The following is a 27087-nucleotide window of genomic DNA, read 5'->3' on the forward strand; positions in this document are numbered from 1 at the left end:
CCGCATTCCTCACAGGACTAATAGTGAGAATTAAATGAAATCATGTGTGCAAAAGTACTGGGGCGGGGGAGGGGGGTGGGGTGGGTAGTGCCTGGGTGGCACATGTGGTTGAGTGTGGGACTCCTGGTTTCTGCTTGGGTGGTGGGCTCAAGCTCCTAGTCAGGCTAGCAGTGAGTGTGGAGTCTGCTTAAGACTCTCCCTCTCCCTTTGCCCCTCCTGCCTGGGCGCTCAGTCTCTCACTCTCTCTCTTTCTCTAAAATAAATAAATACATACATACATACATACATACATACAAAGTGCTCTGTAAGCTCTTAAGCCCAGTAATGGGTGGCTCTTGTTTTATCTGCCTGGCAGCTTCCTCCCATTATCTATCCTGTGATTCTGACTGCTGATCATAGAGCCCTTCCACCTGGGCCAAAGGAGTGAGAAAGTGACCCAGGTCTAGCCACAGTGATTGGTCCAAGGGTGAACACATGACCCATGCCAAGCCAATCAAAGTTCTTCCCTAGGAAGAGCTTGTCCCTTTGTTTTATTGGGTTACTAGCTGGAATGAAGGCTGCCTGGAATTCTTCACAGCGCTGGGTTCTGAACAGAGGAAGCAGAATTCAGAGGTGGAGAGGGAGGCTCTGACCTGTTGTTTCTGAGAGCAGCTTCACTTCTGTCTTCCAGAATCAAAGGAACAAATTATATTTGTCACATGAAAAAAAATTCCTTTATTCCCCCCATAAGCCTGTGTGAGTTGGGCATTTTTCACCTGAAATCAAACTAATCCTAATAAAATACTATCTACAAGTAATATATTATCCAAGAGATTCATTGAAATGGATTTTGAGAGCTTATTTAGAGGTTGTAACCAGTGACAATGCCACTTAGGACTCTAACCAAGAGTGGCTGCCTTGCATCTGGAAGAGCCATCCTTTTTGATCAACCATGTGGCTTTTTTTAAAAATATTTTTATTTTTTTAAATTTTTTATTTATTTATGATAGTCACAGAGAGAGAGAGAGAGAGAGAGGCAGAGACATAGGCAGAGGGAGAAGCAGGCTCCATGCACCAGGAGCCCGACGTGGGATTCGATCCCGGGTCTCCAGGATAGCACCCTGGGCCAAAGGCAGGCGCCAAACCGCTGCGCCACCCAGGGATCCCAACCATGTGGCTTTTAAGAAGATATATCCTGATTGGTGAAGGTGGAAGAGGACCCCAACCAGCTGGTGACTCCAGTCTGGCCCACCTTGGTGATCACTGCAATGATAGCTTTGCTTGAATATTTCCAAGGATGGGAGTATCACCTTCTCACAAGAGAGACCACCCTATTGCTGTACATCTCTGGTTCTTAGAAATAAAATGAATTCTGGTCCTTTCAGATTTTCCTGTGTCTCTTTTTCACTCTCTGAAGCTTCACAGGATGTCAACCTACCCCCAACAACCTATACTCCCACCCCTCCTAAGTGAATGGCTCTTCAGGTATGTGAAAATAGGTAACATATGCCCCTGAGTCTTTTCTTCTCTGGACTAAAAAGCAATTTTGCTCATGTGACAAGCCTATGGGGTTAAACTCATTATCACCCAAGTGACTTGTCTCACTGGGTGCCCACCAATGAGCCATATCTCTCTTTGACCATGATATCCAGAACCACGTTCATAATTGCAGCCAGGTTCTGGAAGTGCAGAACATACCAGAATGGTGATCTGGATCTGGACCCGCACATTCTAGAAATGCAACCTAAATTTATGTCCTTTTAAAAACTTCTTCTCAGACTGTTGACTCATATTGAGCTTAAAATAAACTAGAACCACTAAATCTTCTCTTCAAAGAAGTGATTTAACCTATCTTTTACTTTTGTGGATTATTTTCTGAAACCAACTAAAAGAAGCTACACAGATTCTGATTTATTCATTGCGATTCATCATTTCATATTTTTTAAAAAAACAATGAATGTGTAAACCAATGTATTCTACATTGCTTAGGGTTGTCATTTGCAAATTAAACTTGCCTCTTTGGCTTTATTCAAATCCTTGGTTAAAATGTTGACTAGGATTGGGCCAAGGGCAAATAAACCTCTCTTCAGAAGGCCAAGGATTTTTTTTTCTGTGTAAGAACCTTCAGCCAACTATGAATCCACCCACGGATATACTGTCCAACCCACCTTTCTCCATCTGGTCTCCATCATGAGAGATTTTTTCAAACTCCTGAGCTGACCTAATTAACACATTAATGATATTGTCCCTTAGCATTGGAGAAAGGCCTAGACCAACAGACATGGGGGGATTCATTTTGTGGAAGCAGTGAGAGGGGCAGCAGAATGGGCCCTGCAGAGGGAAGATCAGACTTACAAAGAGACCCTGAATGCTTCAGAGTTGGGAAGCTTTTGAAGGGAGATTGGAGGAAATTAGAACACAAGGGTGTCCCATTCACCGTTTGTCCAGGCAGGTCTCATCAGAAATACATACTAGATCTAACCACTCAGCACACAATTATCTAGTCCTTCATAGTGCTGATACACTCTGGTGTGAGCATAGTGCTCAAAGACGGCTGCCAGAACCAGAATCAACATACCTCCCTGAGAGGATTTCAGGCACATCTTAAGACTCTCTCCTAAGCCCTAGAGCCTGTGAACTTGGGTAGATGAGAAATAGTGCTAAACATCCTTAAAAGCTGGGGTGTGGGGCTCAGCTGCTTGAGACTCTGTCTCCCTCTCCATCTGCCCCTCCTGCCTGGGCACTCTGCTCTCTCTCTGACTCTCTCTCTTTCTCTAAGATAGATAGATAGATGATAGATAGATAGATAAATTTTTAAAGTGCTCTGTAAACTCTTAAGCCCAGTAATGGATGGTTCTTGTCTAGGGACTCACTGGGTAGTACTCTGAGAGATTGTTGAGCCCAGAGTATCTGGCTAGGCCCTCCATGGGGACTTCATATCACTGGAATTTGGATTGATGATTTGGGTGTTCATAATTTTCATGTGGAATATTTGTGAAAAGATAGCATCTCAGAATTCTATTCATTTCATAGCCACACCGTAACAAATTACCCCAAACGAGATGACTTAGAACAGTAGAAATTTCTTCTCTCACTGTCTTGAGGCAGAAGTCTGAAAATATGGTGTTAGCAGGGCCACGCTTCCTTTTGAGGCCCTGGGACAGAATCCTTCCCATACCTCTCTCCTAGCTCCTGGTGACTATAGACAATCCTTGGCATTCCTTGGCTTGTAGTCATATCATTCCCATCTCCGCCTCTGTCTTCATGTCACCTTCTCCTCTTGGTGTCTTCTCATCCTCTGTCTCAAATTTCTCTCTGCCTTTCCATTATAAGAATCTTGGTCAGCTGACTTAGGGCTCACTGAATGATCCAGGATGATCTCGTGTCAAGATTCTCTTGAAGACAATTAAATCCGTATATATCCTTTTTCCAAATCAGGTAGCACTCACAAGTTCTAGGGATTGGGATGTAGACATATTTTGGGGGGGTTATTATTCAACCAATTGTAAGAATCCACCTCAATTTTTCTTTTGATGGTAACAAATCACTCTCTCGACCAAGAGCGGTGATTTTCCTGCCAGAAGTCATCAAGAGTTGCAATTGGAAATGAGCAGTATATGTACTACCACCTATGGATGGAAACATAGCACAATGTTTGCTGGAATCTGGAGAAAGAACACACACATACACACAGGAAACATTTTATTTTAAGCCTCCAACATCAAACACAATCTTACTCTCTATTACCAACTAAAGGAACTATAAGTACAATTTGGGTACGTGTGTGTGTATTATGTGTTTTAAAAAGGTCATTTGATTTTTATTATTTATCCATTATTATTTATTTTTGTTGCTTTTGCTTTTATCTAATTGTATGATGCCTACCCCTTGTTTATCCTCAGATCATTAGTTGCACTCTGGTGCCTAGCTGTTCCCACACCAACCCTGGATCTTTGGTGGCCAGCAAAGAAATGATTCAGGGACCTCTTCCTCCTGTGGCTAAACTGGACTCTGCCCCATTCCTACTAGCTGCTCTTACCTATTACTGTAATTCCCCAGTGACTGCTGCTGGACAGGCTAGCACTTGAGGACCCTCAAGAGGAGATCAGGGAGCATGATAGTAATAGTTGCACAGGGTCATGGCCTGAACAGTTATGAGCTTAACTCATTCATTTGAGTAGATGTCTCTGAGCGCCTGTCCTATGCAAAGTACCATTCTAGGTCCTAGGGGATGGGAGCAGGTAAAGATGGTCCCTGCCTCAAAGCACTTAGAGCAATTTCATTACATCCTGTCTTGCAGACTAAGAGATTGAATCCAAAGCAAGGAAGAAAAAGCCATGTCACATAGAACACTGTAAATATCTCACTCTTTTGGTTCTTTACAAGCAGCATTCACACACATCATCTCGTTAGAATTAATGCCATCACTCTGGTGAGGTTGGTAGCCTCTGAGAGTTTTCAGAGGAATAAGCAGAGATGCAGGCGGTGCATCATTTGCCTCAGGTTCCCTGATGGTGGGTGGCAGGGCTAGAGTCTGAGTCTAGGAGCTCTTTTCACTCCTCTGTGAAAGTTTGTCTTTTCTCCTGTCTCGATTTCTGGGCCACTGTTAGTCTTCCTCCCTTCTCTCCATGGTGCTCCTGGGGCCCCCATGGCCTTCGCAGTTCCCTCTGCCTTCCCACTCTGAGATTCCTGGGGCTCCTTCATATCTTTATCCAGGAGCTTCGCAGTTCTCTAGTCTGATAAGTTATGCTAATGGGTAAAAATAGGTCAAACACAGCAAATTTCCAATCCTATTTTAAGCTTCAGGGAGAAGAAGCTCTAATGGAAAATGAATACGAAGACTGTTTAATGGACCTGCTGGCTGAGGATAAACTACTTTCAGCATCATGCAAACATTTATCCAGCACTTATCATCTTGGAGCAAATAAGCTAGGAAGTGCATGGAGGGTCTGATGCAGTTGCTTCCCCAGGGCCATGACACAGAAACCTTGGAGTTGGGAGCCAGCTGGAGCTCTGTGTGAGTCCCTCCTGTGAGATACTGGGCAAGCAATATGCTCTTTGAGCTTAGTATTCTGTGAAATAGAGGTAAAAATATCTACTCACGAGGTTCTCATCAGAATTTGATGGGCTAGAGTAGATAGACGTGCCTTACAGGTGTTAGGAGTTTAAATGTTTAATATGTTGGTTCCCTGCCCTCTCAGAGAGCTTACATTCCAGTGGGGTCCATAATGTCATTACCATGAATTGAGTAGAGATTAACTACACTCCAACAGTTTCACCCTTCCTGAACCCTGCAAAAGAGATACATACTCTGGAGAGGTGGTGAAAGGACAGAACATAGGTGAGAAGATGGAGCACAGGTAAGAGGGCATGGTACAGATGGGAAAATGTGGGAAAGAAGATAGAGGACAGCTGAGAGGGCAGATGAGGTACATGGGTGAGAGTAGAGTGGGGAAGGCAAGGGCACAAGTCTATGGCCCAGCGCGCAGGGTTTAGGTTCTGGGAGCTCCAGGCATTCCTTATGTTGGGCAACGTAACTCCACTCTGCCTCTGTCTTGGTCTCTGTCACTGGTTCCATCTGCATTTCTCTTAGACTTGGGCCCCACTCTAAATTCAGGATGATCTCATCTCGATATCCTTAAGTTAATTACATCTGCAAAGGCCCTTTACCAATGCCTAATGAGTGCCCCAGATCTTATTCTTAAAGCTCACTGAAGCCTGCTAAGGGAATGTAAAATGGCACAACCACTATGGCGGTTTCTTAAAAAGTTAAACATATGTCTGCCATTTAATCTAGCCATTCCATTTCTATGAATTTACCTAAGAGAAAAGAAACCAGATGTCCACATAAAGAGTTGTGCACAATGTTCACAGCAGCTTTATTTGTAATAGTCAAAAATTGGAAACAACCCAGATGTCCAACAGGCGAATGGATAAACATATTGTACTATATCCATACAATGGAATCCTACTCAGCAATCAAAAAGAATGAACTACATAGCAACATGCATGAATCTTAAAATAATTATGCTGGATGAAAGAAGCAAGAATAAAAAGAAAATAATATACCATATGATTCTATTTAATAAAACTCTGGAAATGCAAATGGATCTATAGTGACAGAAAGCAGATCAATGGGTCCTTGGGGATGGAAGAGACTGGAGGAAGGGGGCAGAGATACTACAAAAGGACATAAGGAGGGGCAACTGGGTGGCTCCATGGTTGAGCATCATCCTTTGGCTCAGGGCATGATCCCAGGGTCCTGGGATTGAGTCCTGAATTGGGATCCCCACAGGGAGGCTGCTTCTCCCTCTGCCTATGTCTCTGTCTCTCTCTGTGTATCTCTCATGAATAAATAAATAAATAAAATATAAAAAAAAAACCACAAGGAAACATTTGGGGATGATGGCTACTATGTTCACTCCATTGTTCATGGTGATATTTATGCATGTGTTAAAACTAAATCCATTATATAATTTAAATATCTGCAGTTTATGGTATATTATACCCCCAAAAAACAATTTTTAAAAAACCCACTACAGAATTTTTAACAAAAGTAAAGACACGGCCAGATTTTCAAAGGTCTTCCAAGTGTACAGAAATGGAGAAGACACCAGACATAGGAAAACAACCTAAGGCATAATTATGTATATAGTTAGGGAAGAGAGGAAGTGCTGATTCATTCAATTTAATTGCTATGTCTATTCCATTGTGGAAATATACCATAATCTATCCATTTGCCCATTGAAGGATATTTAGATCGTTTCCAATTGTTTATTATTACAAAAATGCTTTAATGAATAGTATGCCAGGTTTCTCCAAGTACTCACATGTGATAATGTCTCTAATGAAATACCTACAGGTGCAATTACTGAATCAGAGTACAAGTGCCTTCAAGTTTACTAAGTTTTGCCAAATTGCTCTCTCCAAAGTCATTGCAAAAATATGCACTCCTGTCAGCATTTTTTAATGAAAGTTCCCATTGTTCCACATTCTCAACACTTGGCATTATCAAAATGTTAAAATTTTTATGCGTGTACAATGGTATCTAATTTTTCTAATTTGCATTTCCAAGAGTTATTGGCGAGCCTGTGCATCTTATTACTCTTGGCCACTGAGGCTTTCTCCTCTTCGAATTCTATGTGTATCTTTTGTTTGTTTTTCTAGTGGGCCACTTGTCCTATTTTATTGACGTAGTTCATCTTATATTCTTGTATCTTAATCCTGTACACTGTATGCTTTGCAAAAACCTCCCAGTCTGTAGCTTATCTTTTCACTTTGTTATATGGTGTCCTTTGTTACATGATGCATTTGTGTCCTGATGCTCCTGTAACAAATTACCACGATCTTAGTGGCTTAACATAACAAATTTATTATCTTATAAGGTCAGAAGGTCAGAAATGGGTTTTGCTTAGCTAAAATCAATGTGTAGGCAGGGCTGTATTCCTTCTTCAGGCTCTAGGGGAGAAATTAGTTTCCTTGCCTTTTCTGGCTTCAGCACCCATTTCTTGGCTTGGACCCCCCTTCCTCTATCTTCCAAGCAACCACAAAGTATCTTCAAATCTGTCCCTCATTTTGACATTCTTATGACCCTCTTGCAAGGACCATGGATCAGCTTAGTTTATTAAATAGTTCACTTTCCCTATAATCTGCTATGCCATCTTTCCTGTATAGCAAGCTATCAGAAATGCATGGGTTTGTTTTTGGGCTCTCTATTCTCTTCTTTCAATTATTTATTCCTTTGCTTCTCAAAAGTATAGTCTGAGGACCAGCAGCATCAGCACCACCTGGTAGCCTGTTCAGAATGCAGAATCTCAAGCTGCATCCTGTATTTTCTCAGTTAGGGCCTGCGGTTAATAAGATCCCCCAGGGGGCACCAGGGTGGCTCAGTGGTTGACTGCTTTGGCTCAGGGTGTGATCCCCGGGGTCCTGGGATCAGCTCCCACATGTTGCTCCCTGCAGGGAGCCTCCTTCTCCCTCTGCCTGTCTCTCTTCTCTCTCTCTCTCTCTCTCTGTGTGTCTCTCACGAATAAATAAAATCTTTAAAAAACAAAAACAAGATCCCCCAGGAGATTCCTACGAGCAGTAAAGTTTAAGAAGCCTTAATCTACTCAATGCTTTGGAATCTTATGTCGTGTCAAGCATTGATATCTGGTAACTCGAGTTCCATTTTTTGTTCTTCATTAAGTTCAATTAATGGTTTGGGGAGGATTGGAAATTTTACAATAATCACAGTTCATGAACTTGCCATATTTAACCTAATTAATTTAACTTAACTTGGGGCTTCTTTTAAGTCTTTCGGTAAACTTCGGTCATTTTCTCCATAGAGGTTTTGTATACTCTTTTTGAAGCCCAAAGTCGTTTTTTTTTTTTAAGATTTTATTTATTTATTCATGAGAGACACACACACATAGAGACAGAGACACAGGCAGAGGGAGAAGCAGGCTCCATGTGGGGAGCCCGACGTGGGACTCGATCCAGGGTCTCCAGGATCACGCCCCGGACTGAAGGCGGTGCTTAACCGCTGAGCCATCCGGGCTGCTCCAAAGTCGGGTTTTTGTCCACACCAGGGCTACTCTGAGCCTCTCGCTGGGCAGGGTGTGTCTGTACTGCAGTTACTCTCTGTGTTCGAGACCCTGGGGTAGAGCCAAGGCTGTACCTGCCCTTAGTGGACTGGTTCCCACTGGGCACGCGAGGAGAGGGAAGGGGAAGCTCATGCGCAGCAGCTCTTGTTCCTCATCAGTTGTCAGGGTTGCTGGAGCAGGTGTTCAGCTCTCTTCGGACCATGGGCTCCCTCACCAGTTAAGTACTCCCAATACCTGTTTAGAAAATTTGGCACGCTCAGCGGTTGTTCCAGGCACATTTGCGGGACAGTGTGCAGAGCAAGACTGTGCAGACAAACATGTCCTGGTTGCACTTGCCAACAGAGAGAAGAGAGCTGGGTTCTTCAACCATGCATCTTGCTTCTCAGGTGTGGCTTCTGCCATTGGTTCTCCCCCCCCCCACCTCCCCACCTCCTCACCCTGCCCCCAGCACCCTGAAATGACAGGGAAAAAAAGCCACTCGGTTCCAGAAAATTTGGAGGCAAATGGAGGCTCCAAGTACCCTACTCAGGACCCTGACGTGGGAAGCATAGGAGCAGATCCAGTATTTATATACGTAATTTGCAGAGTCCTGGTCAGTTTCCAGACTGGCTGAATTTTTGATGTCCATACCGGTGTGGTACCCAATGTGCAGCTGGAACAAGCAGGATACAAAGTCCTTAAAAAAGCTGGGCTCACCCGATGCTCTAGCAGTTCCTAGGCTCGCTCTGGGGATAGCCTTGAAAACCCTCTCTGCAGGCCACTCTATGTATCAGGCTCTTTTCTGATGCCAAGGGATGAAGCCCCATTCAAAGTCCAAGGTCACAACACAGTTTTGAGAGGGATAGAATCGAGCACTCACAATATAGATACATCAAGGAGACAGAGGGAGGGGATAAAGGAATCTGGTCCCGGAGGAGAGTTCTGCACCTGTTGGCTGCAGCTCCAAGTCATCAGAGCTGCAGAAGTACTCTACCATGATTGTGAGGGCACCACAGAAACTAACAATGGTGGATTGCCATGTGATTGGTAAGGGAACCATGTGTCAGCTCCCCCACCTGCTGGGCTCTCTGTGTCCCTGTCTCTTTCCCCCAGCCACAGTGCTGGTCCCTCCCCTGTTCATAGCCGGCCTGGCTCCAGGTCCTCCTCCAAGTTGGTGGCACCTCCTTCCCACTCAGCCACTTGAGCAAACTCCAGACACCTCCTCTCCTGACTTCAGCAATTATGGCAAGGACCATTAGGCTCCCAGCAGGACTATTTTTAGAGACCCTGTGTCTGTCATGGAGACTTTTTTCCCTGTGTGAAGATATCCCTCCCTCCATCTGCAGCCACCACCACCATCCCTGCCCCCCATTAACCACCTCTCCTCTCTCCCTGACCCAGAAGGGGCCTTGGTCCACTCAGCGCTCTGCCCCCATTGCTTGAGCCCAGTGGGAGCAAGAGGAGGGATGCTGGCTTGAAGGAGATGCTTGCACTCTGCACAGCCATAGCTCCTTAATTAAAAGTGCACTGCTGGTTTATGAAAAGAAAGAAGAAGAAGAAGAAGAAGAAGAAGAAGAAGAAGAAGGAGGAGGAGGAGGAGGAGGAGGAGGAGGAGAGGATAGGGAGGTGAGAGGAGGTGGAGGGGAAAGTGGGGGTGGTGAGTGGTTGTTTTAGGTTGAGGCGAAGCCCATTCTGCTTGCGTAATCGCCGGAGAAGTCTCCTTACTCCGAAGGGAAGGAAGAAGCCAAGAGTGAAGACAGAGGAGCCTGGTGACCAGAGCTTCAGTAGCAAAGCAAGTCCAGAAGGGGTGAGAGTTCCTTGCTAGCAACTTTCTGTACAGAATTTGAGCTGGAATGTGGCTTGCAGAGATGCCACTTGAAACATGGCTAAGCTTAGCAAATCTACTTGAAGGTGCCTGGATTTCTGTGTATGGACTATACATCTTGGGATAGGAGGCAACTATTAACCTGGAATGTGGGAAGAGAGCTACTGGGATTTCAATCTGACAAAGAGCAGTGGACTCCACAGGGCAAATACTTAGAAGTGCAGGGGGCAGGGCGAATAATGGACTGGGTAGGTTCCAGCATCCTGAAGCATTGCTCCTGGTTTGATCCATGTGGATCTTTAGTACTCACCATTCTTGTGTGTGCTCTCTTTATTTTGAAACCAGGTGGTGTTGCATATGTTATTAGGACTTTCTGTGATACTTGCAATATATGTTTGAGAAGAAAGGGAAAGTATGCCTTCTGACCTCATTAAAAAAAAAAAGAAGTAAAAATCGTAATTTTAATTTCAGTTATCTAACATACAGTATTATGTTAGTGTCAGGTGTATGATATAGTGATTCAACAATTCCATACATCATCAGGGCTCATCATGACAAATGCACCCCTTAAACCCCATCACCTACTTAATGCACCCCTGTACTCCCCTCCTCTCTGATAACCATCAGTTCTCAATCATTAAGAATCTGTTCCTTGATTTCTCTTTTTCCCCTTTGTTTTGTTTCTTAAATTTCACATATGAGTGAAATCACTCTAACTTATTTTACTTAACATTATATTCTTTAGATCCATCTTTGTTATTGCAAATGGCAAGATTTCATTTTTATGGCTGAATAATATTTCTTTGTGTGTGTGTATATATATAAATGTATATGTGTATATATATATGTATATATATCTAAACAAAGCAGCAGAAGCATACACCCACACACACACACACACACACACACGCCACATACCACATCTTTATCCATTCTTCAATCGGTAGACACTTGGGCTGCTTCCATATCTTGGTGATTCTAAATAACGCTGCTATAAACATAGGGGTTCATGTATCCCTTTGAATTCGTATTTTTGCATTCTTTGGGTAAATACCCAGTTGTGTGATTGCTGGATCACAGTTCTATTCTTAACTTTGTGAGGCACCTCCATACCGTTTTCACCAGGGGCCGCATCAGTTTGCATTCCCACTAAGAGTGCGTGAGCGTTCTTTTTTCTCCACGTAGTCGCTAACACCTTTTTTTTTTTTTTTGTCTTTGATCGTAGCCATTCTGACAGGTGTGAGGTATTATGTCATTGTAGTTTTGATTTATATTTCCCTGATGGTAAGTGATGATGAGCATCTTTGCATGTGTCTGTTGATATCTGTATTTTTTCTTTGAAGAAATGTCTGTTCATGTCTTCTGCCTGTTATGTAATTGGATTATTTGCTTTTTGGGTGTTGAGTTTTATAAGTTCTTTATATGTTTTGGATACTAGCCCTTTACTGGATATGTTCTTTGCAGATATCTTCTCCCATTCTATAGGCTGCCTTTTAGTTTTGTTGATTGTTTCCTTTGTTGTGCAGAAGCTTTTTATTTTGATGTAGTCCCTCCCAATAGTTTATTTTTGCTTTTATTTCCCTTGCCTCAGGAGACATAGCTAGAAAAAGTTGCTATGGCCCATGTCAAAGAGGTTACTGCCTGTGTTCTTATCTAGGATTTTTATGGTTTCATGGCTCACATTTAGGTCTTTAATCCATTTTGAATTTATTTTTGGGTATGGGGTAACAAAGTGGTCCAGTTTCTTTCCTTTGCATGTTGCCGTCCAGTTTTCCCAACACCGTTTGTTGAAGAGACTTTTTCCCATCGAATATTCTCTGCTGCTTTATCAAAGGTTAATTGACCATATAGTTGTAGATTTATTTCTGGGCTTTATATTCTATTCTGTGTATCTGTGTGTCTATTTTTGTTCCATCACCATACTGTTTTGATTACTACAGCTTTGTAATATAGCTTGAAGTCCAGAATTATGATGCCTTCAGTTTTGCTCTTCTTTTCAAGATTGCTTTGGCTATTCGGGATCTTTTGTAGTTTCATACAAATTTTAGGATTGCTTGTTGTAAATTCTGTGAAAAATGCTGTTGGTATTTTGATAGGGATAGCATTAAATCTGTAGATTAACTTAGGTAGTATAGACATTTTAACAATATCTGTTCTTCTAAGCCATGAGCATGGGGTGTCTTTCCATTTCTTTTTTTTTTTTTTTTGTCTTTCCATTTCTTTGTGTTATCTTCAGTTTCTTACATCAGCATTTTATAGTTTTCAGAGTACAGGTCTCTCACTTTTTTGGTTAGGCTTATTCCTTGGTATCTTATTTTTGGTGCAGTTATAAATGGGGTTATGGTCTTAATTTCTCTTTCTATTGCTTCATTATTGGTATATAGAAATGCAACAGGTTTCTTTTTTTCTTTTTTTTTTTTTTTACTTCAAGGCACATTTAATTTAATATCGAGAGTGCGATACAAAAGGCCCAAATACAATGAAGGAAACACATTCCCCCATTAACACCAACGACAATGCGCTTTCAACTTGTGCCTGTTGAATGGAATGGGGATTTAATTTTACTACTGAAAAATATAACACAGTGAGTCTCATCACAGCCAATATCCTTATACAATCTAGTAGTGAAATGAATGTTTATAATGCTTCAAACAGTTTTAACCTGAAGTTTGATACCACACCTTTATGTTTGTTTGTACAGTCCTCAGTAAGATTATCTACAGCATTAGCAACCATTCAAAGAACAAACCATTGATTAAAACCACATTGATTTAAGGCTCAATCAAGTAATATAGAGCCCCAACTAAACGGTTAAACATATGAACTACTTGTCCTGACATCTATTATTTGATTCTCTCGTGACTATTAAATTGGTTATTTGCAAATAAACCCTTTAAGGGCAAAATTCACCTCATTTGAGTTTTGACCCAGAAGTTCAACAACAGTCACGAAGTCCACAGTCTTATTGGCAAACTTGAGATACAGTGTCTCTAAGTCACTGTGCTCAAGGTTAAGAGTGATGCATTTTACTGGAATTTTACACGTTCAATTCATGATTTTAAATCTCTAGGTTTTCATTCCTCCAAACTGTCTGAAGACACAGTGCGCCACAGACTTAAGACTTCTGTTTCTCCCTCTATTTTCTTCAAACAGAAACATTTCTCAAGTGTCTACATATTCTAGAAGGGGAATTTTTCGAAGGTGGCCACTTCTGTGGAATAGTCCAACGCCATCAGGCCTCTGAAGCAAGGGGAGGGGGAAGAAAAAAAAGCTGAAACACAAGGTTCATCTGGTAAGTTTTACATTAACCATTACCAGCTGGATAGTATAAGAATGTGGCTCTTTTTTTTTTTTTTTTTTTTTTTTTTTTTTTTTTTTTTTTTTTTTGCTCAGAAAGTCTGAGTCTTGGTGTGAAAACAAGTACTTGGCTGTCCCACCACAGCTTTCTCGTAGTGGGACTGTCAGGGAAGTCTTGACTGGGGAGTATGATTTGTTTACCTATCAGGCACAAACTTCCAGGCACCCAGTTCATTTTGGGCTTGTTCCAGTTTGTCTTTAGTCTCTTCCAGTTCACCTTTCATTTTTAGGAAAAACAAGTTGATCGTGGGTCTACCATTGTTGATCTCAGTTGGGCAACCCTAGGCTGCTGGACTTGCTTGAGGTACTGGATTTGAGTAGTACACTCTTGCATCTCTTGCTCCTTGGTTGCTAGTCGCACTACAAGGATGTTTTCCCTGCGGGCAGACTCTTGTTGCTTTAGTTTTTCTTCAGACTCCCTTAACCCAGTTACATCATTAGAATTAAGATCTGTGTACTTGCCCCCCAAGGCTTGGACATATGCTTCATATTGTTTCCACCTTAGAATGAACTCATCTCGTGCCATGACTTTGAAGTTTGTTTCACTCAGTCGAACCTTTTTGGGAAGAGGTTCCTCGTTGGTCATCTTGAATCCTCTCCAGACGGAGGTCGCGCCGGCGCCACCCAGTCACATAGGCCGAGGCTCCACTGCCCGCTGGCACCCCAGGCCGCACTACCCTGGCCCCCGCGCTCCTCCCGCAACAGGTTTCTATGCACTGATCTTGTATCCTGCAACTTTACTGAATTGGTTTATCAGTTCTAGCAGGTTTTGGGTGGAGTCTTTAGGGTTTACCTAGTATCATGTCATCTGCAAATGACATGCAAACAGTGAAAGATTGACATCTTCCTTGCTGATTTGGATGCCCTTTATTTCTTTTTATTGTCTGATTGCTGAGACTAGGACTTCCAGTACTGTGTTGCATAACAGTGGTGAGAGTGGACATCCCTGTCTTGTTCCTGACCAGAGAGGGAAAGCTCTCAGTTTTTCCCTATTGAGGATGATATTAACTATGGGTCTTTTGTATATGTCCTCTATGATGTTGAGGTATGTTTGCTATATCCTTACTTTGTTGAGGGTTTTTTTTTTTTTTTAATCACGAACAGACATTATACTTTGTCAAATGCTTTTTCCGTGTCTACTGAAATGATCATATGGTTCTTATCTTTTCTCTTATTGATGTGATGTATCATGTTGATTGATTTGTGAATATTGAACTACCCTTGATACCCAGGAATAAATCCCACTTGCTCATGGTGAATGATTTTTTTTAATGTATTGTTACATTCGGTTTGTTAGTATTTTGTTGAGGATTTTTGCATCCATGTTCACCAGGGATATTGGCCTGTAGTTCTCTTTTTGTGGTGTCTTTAACTGGTTTTGGTACCAAGGAGAGCTGGCCTAGTAGAATGAATGGTAACTTTTCCTTTCTCTTCTATTTTTTGGAATAGTTGGAGAAGAATAGGTATTAACCTTCTTTAAATATTTGGTAGAATTTGCCTGTGAAGCCATCTGGTCCTGGACTTGTTTGTTGGGAGTTAAGATTATTGATTCAATTTTTTGGTGGTTATCAGTCTGTTCAAGTTTTCTATTTCTTCCTGCCTCAGTTTTAGTAGTTTATATGTTTATAGAAAAATTTCCATTTCTTTCAGGCTGTCGAAGTTGTTTGCATTTGTTTTTTCATAATATTCTCTTATAATTGTGTGTATTTTTGTGGTGTTAGTTGTTATTTCTCCTCTGTCATTTGGATTTTATTTATTTGGGTCCTTTCTTCTTTCTTTTGGATAAATCTGGATAGAGGTTTATCCGTTTTATTGATTTTTTTCAAAGAACCAGCTCCTGGTTTCATTGATCTGTTTCTATTGTTTTTTCAGTTTCTATATCATTTATTTCTGTTCTAATCTTTATTCTTTCCTTCCTTCTGGTGGTTTTAGGTTTATTTTTTTCCAGTTCCTTTAGGTATAAGGTTAGGTTGTTTATTTGAGGTTTTTCTTGTTTCTTGAGGTAGGTCTGTATTGCTGTAAACTTCCCTCTTTGTACCACTTTTGCTGCATCCCAAAGTTTTGGACTCGTGTGTTTTAATTTTCAGTCATTTCCATGTTTTTTAAATTTCTTCTTTGATTTCCTGATTGACCCATTCATTGTTTAGTAGCATGTTATTTAATTTCCATGTGTTTGTGGTCTTCCCAGATTTTTTCTTGTGGTTGATTTCTAGTTTCATAGCATTGAGTTCAGAAAAGATGCATGGTGTGACTTTGATCTTTTTGAATTTTTGAGGCTTGTTTTGTGGTCTTACATGTTATCCATTCTGGAGACAGTTCCATGTGCACTTGAAAAGAATGGGTATTCTCTTGTTTTAGGATGGAATGTTCTGAATATATTTGTTAAATCCGTCTCTTCCAGTGTGTCATTCAAAGCCACTGTTCCCATGTTGATTTTCCATTTAGATGATCTACCCATCGATGTAAGTGGGTGTGTAAGTCCCCTACTATTATTGTATTATTATTGATTAGTTTCTTTGTTTGTTATTAACTGTTTTATGTACTTGGATGCATAATCATTTACAATTATTGTATCTTTTTGTTGGATTGTCCCCCTTATTATTATGTAGTGGCACTCTTTTTTCTCTTTTACAGTCTTTGTTTTAAAATCTACAGTGTTTGGGGCTCAGTCAGTTGAGCATCTAACTCTTGATTTTGGCTCTGAAGTCATGATCTCAGGGTCATCAGATTGAGCCTCATGTTGGGTTCTGTGCTGGATGTGAAACCTGCTTAAAATTCTCTCTCTCCCTTTTTCTCTGCCTCTCCACCCCTGACTGATGTTCCACCCCACACAAAAAAATCTACTTTGTTCAATATAAGTATTGCTGCTCAAGCTTTCTTTTGACATCTATTTGTGTGATAGATGTTTCTCCATCCCTTCACTTTCAATCTGCAGATGTCTTTAGGGCTAAAATGAGTCTCTTGTAGGCATCATGTGAATGGGTCTTGTTTTTTGTTTGTTTGTTTTGTTTTGTTTTATTTTTTGTTTTTGTTTGTTTGTTTGTTTTGTGTTTTTTTTTTTTTTTTTGGTATATCCTGTCACCCTATGTCTTTTGATTGGAATGTTTAGTCCATTTATATTCAAAGTAATTATTGATAGATATGTACTTACTGTCCTTTTATTATTTGTTTTGTGGTTGTTTCTGAAGATTTTCTCTGACTCTTGTTTTTGTCTCTTTCATGGTTTGCTGATTTTCTTTAGTCATATATTTGGATTTGTTTCTCTTTATTCTTTATATGTTTATTAGTGGGTTTTGATTTGTAGTTACCATTAGGTTTGTAGTTTGAACCTATTCTTTACTTGTCTCTTCCCCATGTGTTAGGTATATGTTGTTATATTTTATATCATTTTGTGAGTTTCTTGACTGATTTTTACAGAAATATTCATTTTTACTGGCTTTGTGTTTCCTACCTTTATACTGTCACTTTTGATCTCTTTTTTACTCAAGACTCCCCTTTAATATTTCTTGCAGGGCTGGTTTCATGATCATGCACTCTTTTAGTTTTTGATTGCCTAAGAAACTCTTTATCTCTCTTTCTATTCTGAATGATAGCCTTGTTGGATAGGGTTTTTTGGCTGCAGATTTTTCCCATTCAGCACTTTGAACATACCACACTCCCTTCTAGCTTGAAAGGTTTCTGCTGAGAACCCCCCTGCTAGCCTTATGGGCTTTTCTTATAAGTTACTGTCATCTTTTGTCTTGCTGCTTTTAAAATTGTATTTTTCTTTATCATTATATTTTGCCAATTTAATTACAGTATGTTTTGGTGTGGATCTGCTTTTGTTGGTTTTGATGGGAGTTCTCAGTGCCTCCTGGATCTGGATATCTGTTTCCTTCCCTAGATTGGGGAAGTTTTCCACTGTTATTTCTTCAAATAAATTTTCTGCCCCTTTTTCTCTCTTCTCCTTCTGGGACTCCTATAATGTCGAACATTATTACATTTGATGGAGTCAGTGATTTCCCTAGTCTAGGCTCATTTGGTGTAATTCTTTTGTTCTCTCTTTTGTTCAGCATGATTACTTTCCATTACTCTGTCTTCTAGGTCATTAATTTGTTTCTCTGCTTCTTGTAGCCTGCTGTTCATTCTATCAAGTGTGTTTCTTATTTCATTCATTGAGCTCTTTATCTCTGCTGTGTTATTCCTTATTTCTGTGGTAAGAGTCTCATTCATGTCTTCCACTTTTTTCTCAAATCCAGTGAGTATCCTTATAATTATTATTTTAAATTCTCAGTCAGGCATGTTACTTGCAACTGTTTCACTGAGATCTCTGGCCATGGTCTTGTCTTGTTCTTTCATTTGGGATACATTTCTCTGTCTTTGCATTTTGCCTAAGTTTCTGTGCCTGTTTCTCTCTGTTAGGAAAGTCAGCTATGTCTCTTGTTCTTGAGGGTAATGGCCTTGCAAAGAAGAAGTCCTTTAGTGCCATGCCATGTAGTGCCCCCTGTTCCCCAGGCTTGGCACTTCAGGGAGTGCTCCAATGTGTGCTGCTTATGTTCTACTATTATGTCCTGGCCACTTTATCCTCCAGGCCAGTCATCTGTGGAAGCTCTCTTTGCCTATTGAGGGAAGTGTTCAGTCCCTGGCCTGAATATGATGCATTTTAACTAGGTGTGCTTTAGTTTGTTTGTGAAATGAGACCTGTCACCACCACCACCAGAACCAAAGTTCTGCAGAACTCCCAAGTCAGGAAATGTAGGGTTGGCAGAGTGGTGGGCCAGTCTTCTAGAGGAGGGAGTCCACTGGACTGGGACTGATGCAAGGGTGACTGAGAGGGGCAGTTACACTGGGCATGGGATGGAGATGGAACTTGGTGTAAGCAAGTAAGATTGTGAGTCTGACCTTCATTTACTTCTTGATTAATGAATACTAACATCTCTGGAACAGTTTAGTCAATCAGTTGTTTTCATTATGGGCAAAATAAAATACATGTAGCAGAGAAGAAAGTCCTAGGGGCAGGTTAACTTTTTATAAGCAGTTAATCTTAATATCTTTGAGCTGCAATTATCTCATTTGTAAAATGGAAATAATAACAGGACATTCTAAAGGATTTCACAATGATTAAGATGCTTTTGACTACAAGTAATTCAATTTAAACAATAAATAAACTATATTTCATCACATAAAAAAAAAGTCCTGATATTTCTGGAGTGGTTACCTCAGTAATCAGTGACACTATCAAAGACATAATTATTTTCCATTTCTTGGTTCTGACGTTCTCTGTCTCCTTATTCCGAGGCTAATTCCCCTGCTAATTGTAAAATGATTGCTAAAGTTTCTGGCATCTAGAAACTGTTGAGAAGCACCTCCCCACTCATTAGACTTCTTTTCATATCTCACCGACTAGAATTTTTTTCACATGTCCATACTGAAACCAATCACTCTAAGAGAAATAGGATCACAGTAGTTGGTTTCAACCCACAGTAGTGGGTTATAGCTTTCTTTGAATTGTAGGCATCCGAACAAAATTAGAGCTCTGTCAGCCATAAAGAAGGGAACTGATTGTTTGGTATGCAGCAGGAGTGTCTACTACAGGGCTGTTCCAAAACTGTAATAAGATCATTTGTAGAAAGCTCTTAGAATGGTACCTGGTGCACAATAAGCTCTCAAATCAATGTGAACTAAAAATATTTTTCCTGTGCTTCATGATTAGGTTATAAATTTAGGCAAGTTTTAAAAATTTTTTTTTTTTTTTTGTTATAGTGTTGCTATGGATGTAAACAATGTGATCACAGGAGCACAGAGGAGCCCCTAACCTGGTGTGGCGAGAGGAACTGTGGGAGAGTGAGAATGGGAATGACTCAGGAAGGGCTTCTCAGAAAGAGATAGCTTTGAGCTGAGTCCTGAAAAACAAACAGACATAAGAAGACTCTTAAAAAAGAAAGGATGGAGTGGGCATGGGGCAAAGGGGCAGGGACTAGAGACTTACCTGTCCTCTATGCATCTGGAAATGCTTGGGGAGAAGGAGGCTGAGAAAACCTTTGCAGTTAGTTGGGCCCTGAGAGCAGGGTGATGTCAAAATATTAAATGTCTTAGACAAATTGATCTTGAGCATATGTCAAAGTTAATTATCTTGGTAGCAAAGAAACCAGCAAGGTGACAAAAGAGTGTGCTGTTTCAGAGAAGGGATATATAGTTAGGAGAAAGTGTCTTACATAAGTAGTCAGGTTTTAAAGGGGAAAGATTGCACCATCATTTCCTAAGGTCATAACATTATCAAGTGCATATTGACTGTGTGAAAGTGATTGAAGGAAACCTTATTTAAAATGGAGTCAAGGGGTACTTGAGGGGCTCTATGGTTAAGGGTCTGCCTTTGCCTTTAGTTGTGATCCTGGAGTCCTGGGATTGAGTCCCACATCAGGCTCCTCACAGAGAGCATGCTTCTCTCTGCCTATGTCACTGCTCTCTCTCTGTGTGTGTGTGTCTTTCATGAATAAATAAATATCAACCTAAAAAATAAAAAAAAAAGAAAAGAAAATAGAGTCAGGAAGCCAGAAAGGGGCAATCTCATCCTCTGCCATTCCCAGTCAGGTGCAGACCCAACAGGAAGAGAGTATTTGCATTCCCAACAGAAAGAAGCTTACTTTATTACCCTAGCAGGAGGAAGATTTTCTCCTTGCCTGGCAACAGCCCAGCCAATAAGAGATTGTCACAACTCAGCCAATGAGAAGCCACTACACTTCAAACTCCTAGTTTACTCCAATGGACTTTTTACTTATAACAATCGCTCCCAACTCCCCACTTTCCTCTATAAAAAAGCATTCCTCTCCTCTGTTCTCTGGACTTGCCTATGGTTTTGACATGGTTTGCATGTTCCAGATTGCAATTTTCTGCTATTCCTGAATAAACCTATTTTTCTGGTAAAATAACTGGCAGTTTTATTTTTAAGGTTAATAGTAATACCAAAGGGCAGTTGTAGCAGGACAATCTAAGATGTTACATGTGCTGACTATCCATCAAAAGAGGGGGAGGAAAAAAAAGACCTGGCACATTTAAGAAGCAAATGATACGGATTCATTGCTCTCTGCATTTGGAATAGCAAAACCATATATTCCCAGCCAACTGACAGGTAATCAGGAAATATAGTCAACTAGGAGGATGAGCAGAAGCATGGGAGTGAGGGGAAGGTCAAAGTGGGGTTTAAGTTCTCATTTTAAACAGTAGTCCCTGACGATTTGTTACATTTGGGCCACAGAGATGCAAAATACAGTTTGCTTGCTGCTTGGTTTTGGATACCATTTTTCCCTGTTGGAAATGAGTAGCAGACTATAAGGCAATGCTGACGGTGGGGGGAATCAAGGGGAAGTAGGGGAGTGGGGGAGTTGAAATTTATTTTGGAAGTTGGAGGGAACCACTGATGGGTTTTAAGCCTCATCCTCTGGGATCTAGTCCCTTTCTCCTGGGCATGGGAGTCCTATGATAACACCCAGAAAGAAGAGAAATGAAGATAAATGACATGCCCACTGTTGCATTTTTTTCTCCATTTTGATGAAGCGTTATGTCTATGCTTTCACACTCCTGCATGTAGAAATCTGATGTGTGCAATTAGCTTTCAATAAGAACCTGCAAATAACTCTATCTTAGCCAGTCTTGTCAAGTCCCTTGCCTGCCTCCTGCAGGATCAGCAACTACAGATTCCTCGCTAATTTTCTGTGGTCCAGCTTCCCTCCAAAGACAGTAGCCACTAGAAAGCACCTGGACAGTAATAGTGTCTACCTGAAGCTCAGTTTGCTCTAAGCCAGAAAGGGCAGTTCTTTCTGAATGATCTCTAAGAAGGAATGTCTTGCCAAGACAGAATGTTCCAACTCTGCTACACCCAGAAGATATAAAACCACCAATATGTTTGAGAAAAAAAGCAATGAGGGAGGGAGGGAAAGTAAATAATTTTCCACTTTGTTGGTTGGCTGGAAGTCGAGAAGGAAGCGAGAATGCCCTCTAGGCCTTCCATGGAACTGTGGGCCTCTGCCAACGCTCTGCCCCCACCTCTGCTGTGGAACCCTGTGTGGTCCCTCACCTTCTGCCACACAGTCAGCTGCCCCTCTGAGCTCCTGAGGGCACTGTCCTCTGTGACAAAGGCCCTGCTGTATTGGTAACCAGGGGCTCAGATCCAAGGCCTGGAGAAGAACTCTTCCCTCCTACCCTTCCCCTGCTTTCAATCTGTGTCTTTTGCCCAAAGGTCAGAGTAGAAGGAGAAATTGAGAAGAAAGTAAACTGTGTAGCTCAGTTGTCACAACTATGACATCACATCCCACCCTTGGGTGACTCAGGTCTTCTTGTTTTCCCTTGGGATCCCTCCAACCTGCAACGTTCCATTCACACTGGTGTGAATGTGGGCACAGGTGCTCCTCACAGTTTCCTGACTTCCCTTCATGTGAAACTCATCACTCTGTGCCAAAATTACTGGTTGTGTGTCTGCTCCACCCTGCGACCTTCTCAAGGGCAACTGAGGATTCTTATGTGTATTTGTGTTCCAGGCCCCAGCCTCGTGCCTGCACAGAAAAGGCTCTGGGAAATGTGCTCTAGAGAGTCACTGGACACTAGTGGAGGGATGCTGACTCTAGGGCCAGGACCGCCCAAGTGCCCCTGCCCTGCCTACTTGCTTGCCTGGGGCCGCAGCCAGGATATGCCAGCGACAAACCGGAAGCCAGGTTCAGAAGGCCCTGCTTGGCCTTTCCCTCCCCATCAGCTGCTGAATAACAACATAAAAGGAGAGTCTGTCTTTCCACAAGCCTCTAAATGCTGGGGCAAAGCTCTCTGTTCCTCCTATTGTTGGGGCTTTTCTGTTTCACTGCCACTTGGGAGGAGCCGGGCCATTTGGCAGGTGGATTCTTTTCAACCTTGGGCACGGCTCTGCTCTGGGTGGTGTATTTATTTGAACTCATTTAGCAAATTACACTTCCCAGAGGCCTGCAGACTTGCAACCAAGGCTGATTTCCCTGGTGAAAGCACCTTACAGGGTAAATAGCAGGGCCGGGCTCCATGAGCAGAAAGACATTTTGAAGAACAGCTAATGTTTCTTTCTGCCAAGGTAATAAACACTACTGTATACAAAAGGGCCCAGAGGGGAGGAAGAAGTAACCTTGAACTTGAGAAAAAAAAGAAAATCTCTAGAGCTTATAGATCCTGGTGGTCTCCCAAGCCAGCTCCAATCCCAGCAACGGCAGATGTGGAAGTTGAACCCAAGGCTTCTCTCATTAATGGCTGTGTGCTTCCTATGACTGCAGTAACGTCAAACCTGTGCTGGTTCTCATTTTCTCACTCCCTTCCTTCAGGCTCTCTCCTGCCTCTCTGGTTTTCACCCTCCTCTTTCCATTTTGTCTTGCTTTTATAACCTTATCCCATCTCCTTCAGCATGCACACAGAGAGACACACAGTTCCAAACAGCTCTCCTTATGCTCAGAATTTTTTGAAGTTTTATGTTCTATTTTTTAAAACATATTAGAGTATTATATTCTTCTCCATGATATATTTATTTTGAATATTATATAAATATATTTGAAACCACTGACTGGCAAATATAATTGAAATCTCAGGAAAACATTCCTTGTTCGCCCTGTGGCTCCTTATACCCCTTGGGGCACCACTGACGCTCTTGGGGGCATGTGTAGCTTGTTTGAGAAACGTAGATCCACAAATTGGTGCATTTTTCTTTCTTATTTGCAAGCCCACTAACTCACCATCAATGATATAGGTGACACGTTCACATTTGGTGTAGGTGCTATTGAATTGTACTACGTGGTGAAAAAGTTAGCAGCTGTAGGGATCATCAGGTATGGTTGGCCCCTCTGGAGCTCAGAGAAGGTAAATGACTGGTGTAAGGCCACAGAGCAAGTTGGTGGTAGAGTTGGTCCTTTCAGTCGAGACTCTTCCATTTGTCCTTATCTTCAGCCTTTCATGCTTTTGAAGATCCCATTGTGTTCTAAAATTATGTAATTCAAAATAAGGGCATAGAAGTTAATCCCTGTGCCCCCTTCTCTTCTTAAATACATTATTCTTTATCACTGACCTTTGTCCATAGACTCCAAGCAGCTTTATATCCCATCTTCAAGACTACATTTAGGTCCTAGACGAATCGAATTAATTAATAACCTGAATAAGTCTAATCACTTTCTGTGTAGGATTATCCGTTGTTGGTGGGGCTTACACTATTGGCTCCAGTGTTATTTTCAATAAGATATGCCCTTCCTCCAAAACCTACAGTGGCTCCCTGTTACCTATGGCATCAAAGCCTTCCCCACCTCCTTCACCTGCTGCTCTGGGATTCAGGGTTCTGGACTGGGCATGTTGTGTTACTGTGGAGGATAAGCCAGGCCTATTTGGCTCTTGACACATGATTTGAAGACTAAACAAACAAGGTGTTGCCAACAAGTGAAGAGGTCCTAGCTAGGAATGCAGGAAAGGGAGTAGACAGGGGTGAGTACTGCAGGTGGCCCTGGGAGAGGGTTCCTCAGCAATCTGTTTCAGTTTTCCTGTAGCCTAAGTCCACCCCATATGCTTCCCCTTCATCGTTGGCTTCTTTTCTCCCCACATGATGTGCTGGCAGCTGCCCAACCTCTGCCTGTACATTCCAAAAGTCCTCATGTCTCCTCCCAAGAGGGCCTCCTATCCTGGACTCTTCCCTTCCAATCTTCTCACTACACAACTGCCAGACATGATTCTATCTTCTTGGTTCCCTCTGCAAGTGTTTTCCACCTCTTGCTTAATCCATGAAGTCCAACTGCCTTAGTTGGACCTCCAGAGTCTTTCAGTTACCATCCTGTCTCTAACTACTTCATTTCTTGCTGTTCACATGAAGTCCTCCATGAACAAAATAAATGTTTCTCATGTAGCAGCAGACTCAGCTCCTCAGGGGTCTGGAAAATCAGAAGAGGTGATCCTCAGAGGATAATATCTTGCTTTCAGCAGGTTGATTTTCTTCTTAATTTTCTATACCAGATGGAAGAGGCGGAACGGACCAATGTAACATGCTCCCACTTACCTGACATGTGACTGTAGTAGCTAGGATAAACACCACGCTGTGATGACAAAGAGAACCCAAAACTACCATGGGGGAAGGAAGGGACACATTAACAGTCTGAGTGGCCCCTGCCTGTTGGGGTCAGCCCTGTTCCATAACCTCAATCAAGCACCTGGGTTTCTTCCATTTTTGTCCCATCTTCAGCCACAAGTCCACAGCTGCATTCCAGCCAGCAGAAAAGGGAAAAGAGAAGGCAAAGAGGGAGTAAATTCAGCCTTCCAGAATTGGAGTTTGCACATATGATCCCTGCTCATATCCCACTGGCCAGAGTCTAGTCACATGACCTCTTAGATGCAAGGGAAGCTGGGGAATGTAGTTTCTTGATGGGTACCACCTGCTCAGCCAAAACTCAGCAGGAAGCAGGAGAGTGGTCCCTAAAAGGAAGAAGGGGAGAGGAGATCTACTGGAGACTGTAGCAACCTCTGCCATAGTGATTTCTCCCCTCAGCCCTCACATCTCTGTTACACCTGTTACACAAGGGTAGTGATTTACCCTCTTTATTACACAGAGCTACCTGGGGGATAAAATGAAATGGGGTACATGAGGGCTGAGAGGAATATTTTTTAAAGGTTTTTTTTTTTTTTTTTAAAGTGCTGTGCTAGAATGCAAAATTCCATAGCCACTTAAGAAAACAGTCTGTCGGGGGCGCCTGGATGACTCAGTCAGCTAAGTATCCAACTCTTGATTTCGACTCAGGTCATGATCTCAGGGTTGTGAGATCGAGCCCCATGTCAGGCTCTGTGTTGGGTGTAGAGTCTGCTTAACTTTCTCCCTCTCCCTCTCCTTCTGTACCCCCCTCGCTCTCCCTCTCCCTCTCTAACAACAAAAACAACCCCCCAAAACCCAGAAAAACAAAACAAAACAACAACAACAAAAACCAGTCTCTGTCAATGTCATACAGTTAGACAAACACCTACCATATGATGTAGCAATCCCACTCCTAGGTATTTGCCCAAGACAAATAAAAAGTTATGTTCACACAAAAATCTGTATACAAATGTTAATAGTGGTTTAACTGTGGAAAAAATCCAAAAAGATGAAGAAACTATGACATACACCCATGGAATGAAATGATACTTTCTCAGCAATAAAAAGAAATGAGTTACTGAATATAGGAAATAAGCCAGGTAAATCTCAGTGCATTATGATAAGTGAAAGAAGCCTGACTCCAAAGGCTTCATGTTGTGTTATTCCATTTGTATGACATTCTGGAAAAAAGTAAAACATATAGGGGCAAAAAACAGATCAGTAATTGCCAGGGGGTGATTGAAGCAGTGATTGCCACCTCTTGGGGATGTGAAGAACCCTTGACCACAAAGAAGCGTCAGGGAATGGCGGTGGTAGGACTGTTCTATATCTTCCGTGTGCTGGTGCTTACACAACTGGATGTGTTTGTCAAAACTCACAACTAGGGGTGCCTGCGTGGCTCAGTTGGCTAAGTGTTTTCCTTCAGCTCGGGTCATGATCTCAGGGTCCTGGGATGGAGCCCTGCATCGGGCTCTCTTCTCAGCAGGGAGTCTGCTTTTCCCTCTCCCACTGCTGCCACTCTCCCTGCTTTTGCTCTTTCTCTCTCACTCTATCAAATAAAATCTTTTTTTAAAAAGTCTCACAACTGTACATTATAAAGGACACATTCATCAATTTATACCTTAATAAATGACCAAATCAAGTGCTATTCTAATGCAAGTTATTACTGAGAATCATCTACCTAACAGTTCAAATGACTTAAGTTCACATTTGATGAGATAATCCAGTTTATAACTTTGTTTCTTATACTTTTTTCACAAATGACTCCCATAGCAGCCCTGTGAGGCAGCAGGGCAAGCCTCTCTCCTCTTTACCAGATGAAGCTCAGAGCAGTTCAATGACTTGATAATGTCATGTAACCAATAAGTGGCACAGCTGCCATTTTAACTCAGTTTTCTAAATTTTATTCTTTCTTCTTTCAAAACCATCTCGCTGTTTAGAAGTTTTAAGTAATATCAGACAAAGAGCCCCCAAAGTAAAAAAAAAAAAAAAAAAAAAATACAATAAAAATCTACCGGTTTGAAGTGGGAACAACATCAGACCAATGGGTTTTTTGAAACTCCTGATTTGCCTTTCCCTAGCATCCCATGCAGGATCCTCTGAAGTCTTCCCGTCTCAGTGAAGACTGTTCTCTCCTCCCTGGGGACCACAGTGTGACTCAGGCAGCAGGATGGCGCCCCTCTGGCTGTGGGAAGCCAACACAGAGACTTTATGACTTCCAGAAATTGGCCCCCTTGCAACTCACCAATAGTACCCTTCCCCCAAGGCAATGGCAGTGG

General features: G+C 41.9%; 1 long non-coding RNA gene and 1 pseudogene across 8 annotated transcripts in view; one reads left to right on the forward strand and one right to left on the reverse strand.

Moving 5' to 3' along the window:
- The first annotated feature begins 10272 nt into the window (after nucleotides 1–10272).
- The window catches only part of LOC102156859, an 81448-nt gene continuing 64633 nt past the window's right edge, over nucleotides 10273–27087 (forward strand). For 7 of the 8 annotated variants that reach the window (XR_005372627.1, XR_005372632.1, XR_005372633.1 and 4 more), the window contains exon 1: nucleotides 13437–13660. This is a non-coding gene — a long non-coding RNA (uncharacterized LOC102156859). Of the gene's footprint in view, nucleotides 10351–13436; nucleotides 13661–27087 lie in introns of those variants that run through there. The other variant, XR_005372630.1, reaches the window with a different exon arrangement.
- Nucleotides 13418–14319, reverse strand: LOC100682676 (annotated as a pseudogene).

Source organism: Canis lupus, chromosome 17 (assembly GCF_011100685.1).
Source record: "Canis lupus familiaris isolate Mischka breed German Shepherd chromosome 17, alternate assembly UU_Cfam_GSD_1.0, whole genome shotgun sequence".
In the NCBI taxonomy this organism is placed as follows: Eukaryota; Metazoa; Chordata; class Mammalia; order Carnivora; family Canidae; genus Canis; species Canis lupus.